This window comes from Alligator mississippiensis, chromosome 1, assembly GCF_030867095.1.
Source record: "Alligator mississippiensis isolate rAllMis1 chromosome 1, rAllMis1, whole genome shotgun sequence".
NCBI lineage: Eukaryota > Metazoa > Chordata > Crocodylia > Alligatoridae > Alligator > Alligator mississippiensis.
This window is the reverse complement of record NC_081824.1, coordinates 42,535,611-42,547,697: the sequence shown is the minus strand read 5'-3', so window position 1 is coordinate 42,547,697 and position 12,087 is coordinate 42,535,611.

The window sequence follows — 12,087 nt, the reverse complement described above, 5'->3', positions numbered from 1 at the left end:
TACCTTTTAGGAATAAAAAAAGTCTTCATGATACTACAGTAAATTTCATTAAACATTTAGTACCTTTTGACTGTGTTATTAGCTGCATAATTCAAAGATGGGGGAAAAAAAGAAAAACCCACAGTTTGGTTTGTCCTTTACTACATTTATGTCAGATTATCAAATGCATCACAAAACTTCTTCATAATGCAGGGGATTCTTCTCATTTATACAGCCGTGAAGATGCAGAGAGGTATAGATACTCAGTATTATGACATTATTTATAGCTATGGTAGGAGCACAAGGTATAAATTCTATCCCTTTAGCAATTTGAACTCTTCTTAATTCTTGTTTCATAACAATTGCTTATACTGATGTATATTTTATGCAATACATAGTTTATAATAAAAATCTCACTTATGATTATTATATTTATACATTTCTTTTCTGTTGCTCAGTATATGAGCTTCTTACATTGAAATTATAGACTAAGACCAAGAAGGACACATGGTAGATAGGGAAAAACTCTAACAGATACACAGATAACAAGATCCACAAAGGTAACTAATAACTTCTATTAAAATTATAGACGTCAGTCCATCTCTGAGGAACTGGGCTGGAGACAGTAGAACATTACTCATTCAAAACTATCATTAAGAAATATGTTTTCAAAAACACAAAGGACACAAATCTTATCCAAAGTCTATTGCAGATTTAAACCTGTTTCCTCAGATCAGTACTTTAACTAAAAGACCACTCTTTGTCTCTCTTTTGCCTGAAGAAGGACATTTGTACCTGAAAGCTTGCGAAGAACACTTTTTCCAACTATTTAGTTTGTCTAATAAATTATATCACATTTCCCAAAGAACCTTGTCTACCTATAAAGGATAACTTCTTTGTGTCTAAAATTTAAACTGCAAAGATACCATGAAACTTTTAACATCAACAAGATGTCGGAACCTCTTTTTTGTGGATCATCTCCAACAGCAGAATAATGCTAACGCTCTTCTAAGGCACTGATTCAGTATTGATTCAGAAAAAAAGATTGGAACCTGCTGTTCTGAATCATGAAGAAGAATATCCTTCAATCACCAAGATTTTTCTTCAGAACTATTCAAGCCCTGATGTAGCCTGACCTTATCTCTGTAATGCAATGATTCTCAACCAAGGTGCCATGGCAACCATAGATGCCTTGAGACTCTTTCAAATGTGCCAGAGAGTGCCAAGCCATGTTAGCACCATTACATAAATCCAGAGATTTGAAATAGGAATTCATAATATTAAAATCATTCTGCCCTATTGTGGTCTTTCTGAATTCTTTGCAACAGAAGAATTTCTCTATTATTTTTCTGAAGTCAAAAAATGAGTGAAAATTAAGAAATGGAATTTTCTGATGGGTGCCTTGAGACAGTTTAGGGGGGGGCCCTGAGTCTGGTGAAGGGTATACTGAGTCAAAAAAAGGTTAAGAATCACAGCTCTAAAGAGTCATAACAAAATTAGGACCTATTATGATATAATTACATAATTATTATATACACTTTGACTCTTGATGTCAGTAGTTACCATGCTTAGCTATTTATTAGAATTTATTGTTAGTTTATTAAATGAAAAATAAGTTAAATGTAAATAAGTAAATAAACATTTGCAATGTATGGTATTAAATTATTGATTATTTCATAGTGGGATAAATTATAGCCACATACAGACATTCAGTTTCTCCTGGTAGAGTCTCAACTCCCTGGGCACATCCCCATGAGACATGTTACTGCACATTAGCATAGTTTAATGTGCAGTAAACGTGTGCCTACATGAGTGCACACTTACTTCACAGTAAAAATGCTTAATCCTGCTTAAATTCGCTACTTGCAAATGGTAGTAGCAAATTTAAGCGGAATTAGTAACTGCACCTGTAGACATGACCTGGCACCAAGTTTGCGCCAGGGCTTCAGGCTAAGCCTCTGCTGCCCCAGGGCTGGGCTACCTATATGGCAACCCCTGTCTACAGGTTTTAAAAGCCTTCAGACATTTTGAACCCTGAGGCACACAGACAGGGACCCTGAGGGTACTCCAGGCCCCTGTGTACCCCTGGGTAGGCCACAACCTAGCTATGCCTCCCTATCAGTACCCCAGACTGGCACCATACTTCTGTGTGGCTGCTAGGACAGTACTATCCAGGCCAGCAGGGTGCTGCAGGGTGCTGCAGCCTATGGCTAGGCTTGTCAGCCCCCAGGGCCACCTGCAGGCAGCTTCTGGCCAGCAGGGCCAGCACCACGTGCCTGCAGCATACCTCCAGCAGCCTGCCCTGTATCTGCAGGTGCTGAGGGGCATTGCCTCCGCCATGGAGCTGCCAGTCTTGTGCCATGCCCCTGCACTGGGCACTGAAGACAGCTGCCCAGGGCTGGCAGCACCAGAACAGCTATGCAGAGGCCCAGAGACCCAGTGTGACCTCATCCTCCTCACCTAGGCCCATGCTCACATCCATGCCCATGCCCATGCCCTCCACCTGAAGCCCCAACTGAACCGAGGAGGAGAGTGGTGACCTCATGGCACTGTGGAGCAGGGCAGAGGTGCAGCACCAGTTTGAGTGGGGTGGGTGCTCCAATGTTCACATATATGAGGTGCTGTCAGGCCAAATGCAAAAGCATAGGCACAACCAGTTAGCACAAACAGCATCATATAACAGTTAAGGCCTTGTTGTCACAATGGGTCACTATGACCAACTACAGTTGTCAGTCCGGCTGTGCCCACTGGATGCCATTCTTGTGCCCCAAAATCCAGGCCACAGCTGTACTATCTTTAACAGCATGGGTGGCCTGCCCAAACCCCAACCCTGGCCTGGCATATCCAGTGACACAGCAATAGAGGAGGGCCTGTCAGGTGCCCAGCATCCCATGCTGCCAAACTCCCTGGCTGCAGTTTCCACCAGCAGCTCAGAGACCCTGGCCAATGCCTGCCTCACCAGTTCCACAGCCCCAAGTCCAGCTGCAAGGCACAGCTGGCCATGACATTGACAGCTGCCAGTAGCACCAGCTCCTCCTGTGGTGGGGGGGAAGCGGGGAGGGCCTGGCCAGGCACCTGCACACCATGCTACTCCATTGGAGGATATCACCTGGTGTTGGCTGCAAAGGACCAACTCACAGGATCATAATAAATTCTAATTTATTGTATGAGACGTGAAGTTACCAATAAAATCATAAATGCAAACTTTGAGTTATGAGGGGTATTGACTACCTTAACACATACATGCACATACACTCGCTCATTCAAACCCATGTCACTCAAACTCATGTAGTATAGTGTATAGTAGCTGCTGTAGTGATTGTGAGAACACTGGTTGTCTCTAGTGGGTTATAGAATAGAGAAAATCCCACACAACTTACTGATTCGTTTGATTCACTGGCTGGGGGAAATTTTTAGCTACTTGCACGATTTCACAATAATTACACACTTAATTCATACAACACAATTTTATTTTAAAATTCTTTGCTACGCATATAACACTGCTTAGCTTTAAGAAATACCACAAACATTAAGAACACAATAACTACATATGTCAGAAACAATGCTTCAAATGCACTTCCTTAAAACAATTACAATTACAACTCAAAGTTAAATTTGAATCAATACTATTATTTTTCATAATATACTTACAATCCTAGAATTCTGAGAAGCCAAACACCTAGATATGCTTTCATTCCTCAGTAGTACAATTTAATGGGCTGGCCTCAGTAGTACAGTTCAATGGGCTGGCCTCAGCAATACGGTTCAATGGGCTCGCCTCAGCAGTACGGTTCAATGGGCTCGCCTCAATACTGATAGGACTAAGTCCCCTTCCTTCAGTCCCTTTCGGGTGCTCCGCAGCTTCAGCGTGAACTAAGAGATTCGAGTTCACAGAGAGGGTGGTTCAGGTGATCAGTCTGATCCAGCCTACACTTGCGATTCTTCCTTTGTTATTCTGCAAGCGAGGTTACCTCCAAATTGGGACAGTAGGTTACAGTTTTTATTGAGTGAGTTGCCATCTTGGGCCCCTCCTACACAAACCTGTCACTACTCCCAAATTTGGGCTCGGATCTTTCTTAACAGATTTCTGCTAGGTTCAGTTTCCTGTTGACTATTTAATTACTTTGGGGAATTTCCTTTCTTTCCAATCTTTTCAAAGGCTCCTACAGTTTGATTTCTCAGAATGTGGGATGTTTGCTTAAGAGTCATTTTTAGGTTAACCTTGTTAAAGGCCTCTAAAGATAAAATTCAAGTGTTAAGACTTTGAGCAAAGCCCGAACCTTCCGCACGTAGGCCAAAACAATGACCTAGATAAGAAGATGAATCTTGTCTTCTTCCTGAACTGGCTAATGGGCGACTATTACAAACATTCAAATATTACATTCAATATGACACTGGTGACAGTATATCTACCTATCCAAGGCCCTGGAGTCTGCTGTCGATGGTCAGCTTCCTTCAAGGCAATGTCTTCTCCAAGAGGGTGTTGCCTGCTTGTCCTTCTGTTTCGGTAGGTCAGGTGCTAGATGAGAGGGTGCCACTGAGGGTCACGCTTAACTGTCCTTTATCCCTTTCTGGCAGACTCATGTGATCCTCCACCATCATTTTGGCTGCCCAATCCGGAGATTGCTGCCCCATGTAGGTTTTGAATAATGCCTAACAGCTGTTAGTCACAGGGGTCTTGCCTATCCGGTAGTTCAGTTTCAGGAGTCAGTTTGTGATTTTCATTAATTAACAATGGTATTGTTAAGGGTTGCAGGAATAGTCAATAGGGTGGGTACTAAGTCCCAGGAATCAGTTCCTTGGCTTGATTAGCCTAAAATGGCTTGTAGAGTTTTGTAATGGTAAGTTTCTTTGGCTTGGCTATTGTCATTTAATTACCTACTGATCACCATACATACTCACATTAACTGAGGGACCAGCCCAATATAACAGATTTTATCACTTTACAATTACACGTTCAATGCAGTTTTTAACAATGATCCAGGGTGTAACTTCATTCTACAGGAAGTACATTCCTTAAGGGCTTAAAAGTATAAAATCTAAAATACAAAATGTCATGGTAAAGATGAGACAGATGAAATATAAAAATGCGGTGTGAGAAATATATAAAAGTGCAATGTGAGGTAATAAGGATCAAACGCTACTGATATAGATGTAGTTTCTAGGTTTCTTCTACAGAAAGCTACTTTGGCTTTCTGGCTTGCTCTGAGCCCTGCCACACCCATGCAATGAGTGTGCTAGGTCTCTGCCAGTACTTAGAAGGAAAATAAATGCACAAAATGCAGAAGAGGGGGAGGAGAGAGAGTGCAGGCAAGAAGGGGCTTCTGTTATATCAATGTCCAGAAGGAAAATGTACTAAGGGGGTTTCTGTTACACTGGAACTGGACACCATCATTGCCAGCCAGGTCTGAGCAGAGCCACTGCCAAGGCCAGCCCTGACCACAAGGTAGGGCCAGCATTGGAAGGAGGGCCCTCCCTGTCCCAGCTCCTGCCCCTGCCCCTGCCCCCTGCCCCCTGCCCCCTGCCCAGCCTGACCACAGTCCCCTGGCCCCAGGTTCCCAGCTACAGTGCATAGGGAAGCAGGAAACAGTGCATAACTTTTTTAAGAAGCCCATGTTCCTGCAGCTAGGTGGGCATGGGTCTCTCACATGCCAAAGAACACATCAATGCTGGTGGCGATGTCCTCCTCAGCTGCAGGGGGGGTAGGGACATGAGGCATAGCCACAGGTAGCCCTCCAGATAGTGGTGGAGCTTGTGGGATAGCCAGGGGTTTCTCCCCACACCATCAAAGCTCAGGGTCCCCTGCCAGTTGCACAGATGTACCCAGGACAACATGGTGATCAGCAGCAGCAGAGCATAGTGGGTCAGGCACCCCTAGGTCAGCACAATAAGCTCCTCACACAGCGCACACAACATGTGCAGCAGGGGCAAGCTCAGGGCGCACTGCTGGTGAGTGAGGGGCTGGACCCGGGGCACCTCACTGGAGAGGCCCTTGCAGGGAAGATGGGAGCATAGGCAGCTCTTCAGGCCAGTCATCTGAGAGACCCATGCCACCCAAGCCTGGGTGCTGTGGGCTGGGTGGCAGCAACCTATGAGAAGGGGTGTGGTGTAGGCAGGCTTTCCACAGCCAGCATGCTGTGGCCCGCCTTCCCCTATGGAGTAAGTTTGGACAGCAGGGGCAACACAGGGGGTGCAAGCAGGTGCACGTGAAACCCCAGCATGTGTCGGTATGCCCCCTGCAAAAAGGTACCAATGACAGTGTCAGTAGTGCCTGCAGGTGGTCCATGATCACCCCTGGCCACTGCCACTGCTGCCAGTGGCTCCCACGGGTGGTCACTGATCCCTGGTCAGTGCTCGCCACACCCCACCACCACCAACAGTGCTGGTGGCATCTGCAGGAACACCCCACTCACTGCTGCCGGGCTCCCACCAGCATAGCCATGCCCCGCCCCTCAGCCGCCAGGGGCGTGTGCCATTCATAGTGGACAGGGGACTAGCCAGTGGCTGCCTGGGCCTGGCCTCACCCAGCCAACTTATCATGGTTCCTGAGCACCCATGCACACCCGACCCACAATCTGAGGTTGAGCAGTGCATGGCCCCGGTACAGAGCATCTTATCTGAGAAATGTTGTACGCTCTCACACACAGCTTTTTCTCATGGCTTTGTGGGTCCTGCAGCTGCACCCTGTGGAGAAGCCACATTTAGCAGCTGGGATGTGGCCTCAGGGTTGTTATGATCCACAGCCAGGTTCCAGCAGATGCACTAGCTCAGCCAGATGTGAACCCAGGACCACACCATCCTCCTGTACCAGCTGGTGATGGTTTCGAAGGACTAGCTGGTGGATGCATGGGGCTGGCAGGGAGAGGATGCCACCAGCAAGGATGCACAGGACTGAGCAGACCAGGAGTTCTGGGCACAGCTACTGGCCCTGGAATGTGAGCAGGTGAAGACATTGTGGGAGCAGAATGCAATCCTGGCCAGGGCAGTGCAGGCCACAGATGACAACCACCAGGTGCTGGACACTGTCCTGGCCCTGGATATCACCTTTGTGCTGCCCACTGCTCAGCTCCCAACCCTAGCCCCACCTGCACCCTGGCAGCCACCCACCGCCAAACAGGAGGCCCCCACCTTGGCCTGGGCAGAGGTCCTGCACCAGCTCCAGCACCCAGGAGCCTCTTCCCCACACCTCCAGCAGCCAAGGACCTCCAACCCAGGTCCATTACCACAGTGCCACCCAGTGCCCCGATATGGGTCCAGACTCATTGCTTACCCCGGCTCCATGTGGGCATGTAGCCAGTGCTACCTGCAACAGGGTCAAGACCACATGCCAGCCCTGCTGTCCCTGGACACCAGCTGCCAGAAGAAAAGCCACATGTAAGCATCTACTCATGCAAGGACTTGGCAGCAGATTTGCTGGTCTTAGAAAACAAACTTCTGCCACTTCCTGCAGTCCTGGCTCCACACCCACATGGCTCTGAGGTAAGCGCTGTGGCCTAGACCCAGGCATAGGGGGTGGGTGGTGGGGGACCCAGGGTGGGTGCCAGGGAAGGAGCTCCTGGTCTGTGGAGGTGGCACTAGACCTCCAGCTGGGCCCATGGGGGACTGCAAGCAGGCAGTCAGGGTTAAGGTGTCCACCAGGGCCAGGACAGTGTCCACCACCTGATAGTCATCTGCTGTGGCCTCCACTGCCCTGCCCATGACCTAGCTCTGCTTCCGCAGGGTCTCTACCTGCTCACACTCCAGCACCAGGAGCTGAGCCCTAAATTCCCAGTCCATTCAGACCTGCACATCCTCGTGAGCCACTTCCTCTTCTCCCCACCTGTCTTTACAGGCCCCATCCTCTACCCACCACCTGTCCTGCTGGGCAACATCCTCTGCCTGCCAGGCCCATGTGTCTGCCAGATGGCCCTCCAATGCCTTCACCAATTAGTCCAGGAGGACTACTCCTGGGTCCTACTCTGGTGGAACTTGTGCATCTGCAGGGCACTGGCAATGGGCAACGGCAACCCTGAGGCTGCATCCCAGGTGCCACCAACATGCAGCTGCCGGGCCTGCAAAGCCATGAAAAAGAAACTGTTTGTGAGAATTTGTAACATTCCTGATATAAAATGCTCTGTATCAGGGGGCTGTGTGCTGCCCAGCCTCAGATTGAAGGTCAGGCATGCAAAGTTGCCCATGAACCATTGCAAGTCAGCCAGACAGGCCCAAGCCCAGGCAGCCACCAGACAAGCCCCAAATCCCTGCTCACTCCCCTGGGGCCAGCAGGCCACTGGATGCTAGCCATGGGCAGCTTGCTTCCCCTGTCCTGTTCCCAGTGTGAGCTAGACCAGGTTCCTGGCAGAACCTGCTGCTATAGCTCCAGACCTCATTTCCCCCCAGCCCCGCCTTTGGGCACTGGAGTGCCTGCCCTGCACAAACTGGTACTGCACCTCTGCCTTACCCCACAGTGCCACGAGGTCACCAGTCACCTCCATGTACTAGTTGGGACCCCAGATGGTAGGCATGGGCATGCGTGACAATGAGGCCATCAAGGCTCCTGCATCAGCTCCCTGGGCTTCCATGCAGCTGTCCCTGTCAGGAGTGCCCAGCACAAAGGCATGGTGCAGGACTGGCAGCTGCATGGTAAGGCAATGCCCACAGCACCTGCAGGCTCTGGGCAAGCTGTTGGGGTGAGCTGTGGGAATCTGAGCCTGGCCCCAGTGGCTAGGAACTGCCTGTACCTGTGCCTGAGTGCTGACAGGCCTGGCAGGAGCCTGGAGCAGCCTATAGGCGTAGACGACCTCATGGCACTGTGGTGCCAAGGGGCTGCTTCAGGGTGCAGGCAGGCCGGTGCACCTGATCTGCAGACTGCAGGAGGCCTGGAGTGGCCTCAGGCTCCCTGCTTGTATCCCAGAGCTCTGACTATTCCTATAGATGTGTGGGAATCCTGTTCTGATGCACCAGAAATCCAGCATGTCAGAGCAGACTCAATTAATTGAGTCTTCTGGAGTACAGAAATTGATGTACTCCAGCAGTCTTCCATGTCATGTATATCAGCATCCCTGCATGTCCCCACACTGAAAAAATGGCAGTGGGGCATTTTGAAATAAAACACATTTCATGAGCTTTAGTTCAAAGTGCCCCACCGCCATTTTTTCAGTGTGGGGATGCTGATACCTGTGACACATGGATGCTTTTAAGTAGCACAGCTCAATAATTAAAGCACCCAGTGCCCCATGATTATGTGTAAAATGCTCTGAGTGCCTGCATGCTTTTAAGGTCCTCACGTTGGGGCTGCCACAGAGCCAGTCCAGCACTGGGGCAGGAGAGGCTCCCAGCCCCTAAGCCCTGGGGCTATCTTCAAGATGGTCATTTAGTGCTGGGGCTGACCAGGAGCAACTTTGGTTCCTATCTACGTGTATGTTACTGTGGAGTAACTACTCACGCGTAAATTTGCTACTTGCATTTGCAGGTAACAAATTTACCCATGAGTAGCGATTTTTACTGTGCAGTAAACATGTGCACATGTAGATGTGCATGCTTACTATGCAGTAAACTATGCTATTGCACAGTATAGCATCTCATGTATGAATCTATGAACCTATGAATCGTGTAGATGTGCCCAGTAAACTCTCAGCTGGCGCATCTACAACGAGATGCTAAAAGCACAGTAGACTAATTCTACTACATATTAGCACATCATGGCAAAAACTGTGCTTATGCACAGTAGAATTAGTCTACTACATATTAACATCACCTAAAAGATGTGTTCCGGCGCTACTGCATAGTAGCACCAATTATGGCTCATTAAGATAGTACCTGTTATTACAGGTACTAAACTTCATGCTCCACAATTATGGCACATTAATGCATATGTAGATGTGTCCAGTGACTACATGTGGCCCTATGAAGCAGCAGAAAACTAATAAATACTGCCATAATTTAATGCTTCAACACAAGTACTATTCTACAGCAGCATTAATTAGTACACCACAATGCATCTGTAGACGCTGACAGGGATGGCTAGGGCACAAGTGTGCTTCCGTGTGGGGGCTACCTGCCAGCTAGTCCCACACTGGAGCACCCTTGTGCCCCAGCCAGTCCCTCCACAAGATATTGACACATTAAGCCAATGCATCCATGAGCTGGCAGGCTGACCCACCAGGTCCCCTGCCAGCCAGGGCTGCTCTGACCTTGCTCAGTGTGCTGCAGTCCTAGGCCCACATGTAAACACAGTGCCTGGGACAGCAGTAAGCTCTAATGTGAACTGCACAAGGGTTTATTGCATCGCACTAATTGTCTATGTAGATATACCTCCTCTCTGCTTACCATTCTCCATTCCACCTATCTACCTTTTATCTTTCTGCTATGTATTATATCACTTGCTCTTTCTTCTCTTTCTTCTCTTCTCCTTAATGCTTTACCCCTCGGTCAGCAACCTACGGCCTGCAGGCCATATATGGCCTCCCAAGCAATTACATCTGGCTTATGGAGCCAGGAGAGAAGAGGCACAGTTTTCCTCTACCCCTCCTGAACAAGTTTTTCTGCAACGCTGTCCACTGCTGCCCCATACTGCCTTGCTCTCCCTTTTTCTCTCATGTCTCCTTACTGTAGCTCAGGGGTAGGCAACATTTTTTGGCCAGAGTGCTGAAAAAAACACAATGTCTACCTTGGAAGGTGCAGGAGTGTAGACATGCCAGAGCCCAGAGCAGCTGTTTGCAGCCTCCCGGCTGCAGCTGGCCCAAGGAGACCGGCCTGCTTCAAGCAAGGCTTGCAGACTCCCAGCTCCCTGCTGGGAGCAGCCTTAGCTCTGTGGATGGCAGCAACTGCTTAGAGCCTGGGCTGGTGGTGGCATGCCAAGCAAAATGGCCTTGCGTGCCATGCTCGTCACACATGCCGGAGACCTGCTTCTCTTGCCACCAAATTCATAGCTGGTAGGAATCACTGGTGACAGGAATCAGTGGTGAGAAGGGCTTGCAGTAGCACCAGCTGCAGTAGGTAATCACAAGGGCAAAAGAGCAGCCATTGGCACAGGGCAGGGTGGGTTGGGGTGGCAACAGGTGGCTTGGAGAAGCAGCAGTGGCAGCTGGGTCCAAGCAGCCAGCCCACCTTCAGACCCAGCTGCCTTATGTCAGCCTGCCGGTCCTTAAAGGATGCTTAATACTTAAAACCTCCTTAAAATCCCTGCCTTAAGGAGCTTCATTCTCTTCTTTCTAGTTTTTTCAAATAGAATACACAATACAAAACAATAACAATCACTATCTTTGTTTGATGGGAGCCAAGAAAGTAAGTTATGTAAAATAGAAACCAAAGTGTACTCCGTGAAAAGCAGGTCGGACACAAAATTGTATTCTGGAAACCTGAGGGGCAAATCTTCATGTAAACTGCCATAATTCTGGTTTACAGATGCAACCTTGAGTAAGTACTCAGATTTTAGCTTTCTCAAAAGTTTATGCTTTTTCCAGACACATCAGTGCTGTGTTGATGCACTTGAACATGTACCCTGAGAACATTCTTTCAGTGATGCAGACTGAATTTGGTAGAGAACTACTGCCCTTTCACTCCTTGCCATTTACACATCACTCTTGCCATGTAAATTGCATCTTGAATGGCATCAACCTTGCTTGATTTGTTTGTCAGGGTGTGCTTTGCTTTCATGGAATAAAATGGAACATCAGGGGGGCAGTTCATCAGCCGGTATTAATGACAATTTATTGACTTCTACACCATTAAAACATTTATACCAGCTGAGGATCTGCCCCCCTGATGTTCTATTTCATTCCATGAAAGCAAAGAACATCCTGACAAAGAAGAAATCTAGCAAGCTTGAGGCCATTCAAGATGCAATTTGCATGGCAAAAGTGTTTTGCATGCAGAATAAAGTGGAAAGGCAGTTGTCCTCCATCAAACTCACTCACTTAAACATTACCAGGCTAATAGTTCAAGTGCATCAACACAACACTCTGGTATTTATTGCAAACACAAACTATTTAGAAATCAAAAGCCCAAGTAGCTGCTTAAGGTTTCATCTTTAATAACAAATTATGTCATGAAAATCATAAGTTATGCTTTGTGTTCCTGTAAATTTTCTCATTTTCATGATTCATGAAACTCACTTTTCTAGCAAGC